At 41.0% G+C, this 4196-nt stretch overlaps 1 pseudogene; it reads left to right on the top strand.

The window, feature by feature from the left end:
* The first annotated feature begins 643 nt into the window (after positions 1-643).
* The window catches only part of LOC105543158, a 14410-nt pseudogene continuing 10857 nt past the window's right edge, over positions 644-4196 (top strand).

Raw genomic sequence — 4196 nt, 5'->3', positions numbered from 1 at the left:
AGATTTTAACCCAAGAAAGTTAACAAAAGACAAGGGCACTACATAATGGTAAAGAGTTCAATTTAACAAGAAAATCTAACTATCTAAATATACATGCACCTAACACAGGATCACCCAGATTAATAAAGCGAGTTCTTAGAGATCTTAAAAGAGACTTAGACTCTCACACAATAATAGTGGGAAATGTTAACACCCCACTGACAGTATTAGATCACCAAGACAGAAAATTAATAAAGATATTCAGGACCTTAACTGAGCACTGGATCAAATGAACCTGATAGATATCTACATAACTCTCTACCCTAAAACAATAAATATGCAGCATTCTCATTGTCACATGGCACATACTCAAAAATCGATTATATAACTGGAAATAAAACACTCCTCAGCAAATGCTAAAGAACTGAAATCATAATAAACAATCTTTTGGACCACAGAATGAACAATTAGAAATCAAGACTAAGAAATTCACTCAGCATTTTGTGAAGAGATGAAGACTGAGTTGTTGTGGCCTGTTGCTGCCAACCTCAAGCAGCAGTTGGCTGTCGCTACATAGAACCCAGGAGTAGGAGACTCAGAATCGAACCTTTTCTCCCTCCTCATCCTGTTTTCAGCTTTGTGAGAAATCTTATTATCAAACACAATGGCCAGCAATGTTACCAACAAGACAGATCCCTGCTCCATGAACTCCTGTGTGTTCTTTGGGAATCTCAACACTCTTGCAGTCAAGAAGTCTGATGTGGAAGCAATCTTTTCAAAGTATGGCAAAATTGTGGGTTCCTCGGTTCATAAGAACTTTGCCTTTGTTCAGTATGTTAATGAGAGATATGCCCAGGCTGCTGTAGCAGGAGAGAATGGCAGAATGATTGCTGGCCATGTTTTTAGATATCCTGGCTGCAGAGCCAAAAGTGAACCTAGGAAAGCAGGTGTGAAATGATCTGTAGCAGAGATATATGGCTCCTCTTTTGATTTGGACTATGACTTTCAGTGGGATTGTTATGACAGGACGTATAGTTACCGAGCACATGTTCCTCCTTTTTCTCCTATTGCTCGGGCTGTAGTACCATCGAAACACCACTGTGTATCAGGAAACACCTCAAGAAGGGGCAAAAGTGGCTGGGTGCGGTGGCTCACACCTGTAATCCCACCACTTTGGGAGGCCAAGGTGGGTGGATCATGAGGTCAGGAGCTTGAGACCATCCTGACCAACATGGTGAAACCCCCATCTCTACTAAAAATACAAAAGTTAGCTAGGTGTGGTGGTGCATGCCTGTAATCCCAGCTACTCAGGAGGCTGAGGCAAAGGAATCACTTGAACCCAGGAGGCAGAGGTTGCAGTGAGCTGAGATCACACCACTGCACCCTCCAGCCTGGGCAACAGAGTGAGACTCTGTCTCCAAAAAAAAAAAAAAAAAAAAAAAAAGAGAAAGAAGCGCCAAAAGTAGCGTAGCTTCAATTCTAAGAGTGAATAGTGGGGATCTTCCAAGTCTGGAAAGTTGAAAGGAGATGGTCTTCAGGCCATTAAGAAGGAATTGAAACAGATAAAACAAAAAGGTGGATTATCTCCTGGAAAAAATTGAAAAGGAACAGAGCAAAAAACCAGTAGAGATGAGGAATAAGGCAGAAGAGGAGCAGAGCATCAGTTCCACGAAGAGAGATGAGACTAATGTGAAGATAGTTTCTGAGGGGGGTGCAGGTGACTCTCCTGAAAGGGGAACCTACTAGATGATGATGATATTGAAGATGGGGGATGACCAGCTGGAGTTGATCAAGGATGATGAAAAAGAGGCTGAGGAAGGAGAAGATGACAGAGACAGTGCCAATGGTGAGGATGATTCTTTTTTTTTTGAGACAGAGTCTCGCTCTGTTGCCCAGACTGGAGTGCGGTGGCGCGATCTCGGCTCACTGCAAGCTCCACCTCCCAGGTTCACATCATTCTCCTGCCTCAGCCTCCCGAGTAGCTGGGACTACAGGCACCCACCACCATGCCTGGCTAATTTTTTGTATTTTTAGTAGAGACAGGGTTTCACAGTGTTAACCAGGATGGTCTCGATCTCCTGACCTCGTGATCCGCCCGCCTCGGCCTCCCAAAGTGCTGGGATTACAGGCATGAGCCGCCGCGCCCGGCAAGGATAATTCTTAAGCACATGGTGAGGTCTGGAAATCTTATCCCATTATTTACCTAGGTGCTTCTCTAAGATCAAAATTTTCACCAGATCCTGTCCCCTAGTATCTTCAGCACATGCTCACTGTTCTCCAAATCCTTGTACTTGTTCTGTTCATTAATTCTTATTGCCCTGCTCCTAGTCCCATTTTCACTTCCTATGATGCTCCTGGTAGTTTTATTAAGTCTTACCTGTATTTTTTGCTTTTAATTTTGATACCTGTTTGTGACTTAACAATAAAAAGGATGTATGGGTTTTATCAACTGTCTCCAAAATAATCTCTTGTTATGCAGGGAGTACAGTTCTTTTTATTCATACATAAGTTCAGTAAATGCTTCCCTAACTGTAAAAGCAATCTCAGGAGTTGAGTAGCTCCTGAAAGAAGCTTTGACTTAGAAGTATGTGTGTTACAGCCCCACATAAGTGTGCTGTGTGGGGCAGTTCAACACAAATGTAACAATGTATTTCTTTGAATGAGAATTGGCATGTCAAATGCATCCTCCAGAAATATAGTGTTATTGTCTTATAATTTGTTTTCTAAAGTTGATACTGTAGATTATTTTCGTGAAGAACCTAATGTTTGGGACCTTTTTTCCTCAAAATAAATCCTTATTAAACCAGGAATTTTAGGGAAAAAAACTCAAAACCATAAAATTACATGGAAATTGAATAACCTGCACCTGAATGACTTTTGGGTAAATAATGAAATTAAAGCAGAAGTCAGGAAGTTCTTTCAAACTAATGAGAACAAAGATACAACATACTAGAATCTCTGGGACACACAGCTAAAGCAGTGTTAAGAGGGAAATTCATAGCACTATATGCCCACATCAAAAAGACAGATCTCAAGTTAACAACCTAATATCACAACTAAAAGAACTAGAGCACTAAGAGCAAACAAATTCCAAAGTTAGCAGAAGACAAAAAGTAACCAAAATCAGAGCTGAACTGAAGGAGGTTGAGACACAAAAAACCATTCAAAAAGTCAATGAATCCAGGAGCTGGTTTTTTGAAAAATAAAATAAAATAAAATGAAATAGATAGATTGCTAGCTAGACTAATCAAGAAGAAAAGAGAGAAGATTCAAATAAACACAATCAGAAACAACAAAGGGGCTATTACCACTGACCTCACTGAAATACAAACAACCATCAGAGAATATTGTGAACACCTCTGAGGGGAAATTTACTCGGAATCTATAATTCTTTTTTTTTTTTTGAGACAAAGTTTCACTCTTGTTGCTCAGGTTGGAATGCACTGGAGTGGTCTTGGCTCACTGCAACCTCCGCCTCTTGGGTTCAAGTGATTCTCCTGCCTCAGCCTCCCAAGTAGCTGGGATTACAGGTGAGCACCTCTACGACTAGCTAATTTTTTGTACTTTTAGTAGAGATGGGGTTTTGCCATTTTGGCCAGGCTGATCTTGAACTCCTGACCTCAGTTGATCCACCCGCCTTGGCCTCCCAAAGTGCTGGGATTACAGGTGTGAGCCACTGTGCCCTGCCTATAATTCTTTGGATAACAAAATTATCATTAGTTTGTGGTAGAATGAAGGCAAAATAATGATACATTCAGAAAATTTAACACTCATTACCTAAAAATAAACTCTAACAAAAGAAAAATTTCTTTAGAAGGAAGTATTGGAATGTAGGAATAACGCATACTATTTGGGAAAAAATTAAATAATATATTAGTATATATATATAAAGTAAAAGGTGAAAGGGCTCTGCCTATCTCTTTATTTGTTTTTGTTTGTTTGTTTGTTTTTTTGAGATGGAGTTTCACTCTTGTTGCCCAGGCTGGAGTGCAATGGCACGATCTCAGCTCACCACAACCTACCCCTCTTGGGTTCAAGCAATTCTCCTGCCTCAGCCTCCGAAGTAGCTGGGATTACAGGCATGCACCACCAGGCCCGGCTAATTTGTATTTTTAGTAGAGACGCGGTTTCTCCATGTTTGTCAGGTCAGTCGCGAACTCCCAACCTCAGTTCATCTGCCCGCCTCGGCCTCCCAAAATGTTGGGATTACACGCGGG

The sequence above is a fragment of the Mandrillus leucophaeus genome, unplaced genomic scaffold (genome assembly GCF_000951045.1).
Source record: "Mandrillus leucophaeus isolate KB7577 unplaced genomic scaffold, Mleu.le_1.0 Scaffold276, whole genome shotgun sequence".
NCBI lineage: Eukaryota > Metazoa > Chordata > Mammalia > Primates > Cercopithecidae > Mandrillus > Mandrillus leucophaeus.
Note: the sequence above shows the minus strand (reverse complement) of the source record. Positions and strands in the feature narration are given on the sequence as shown.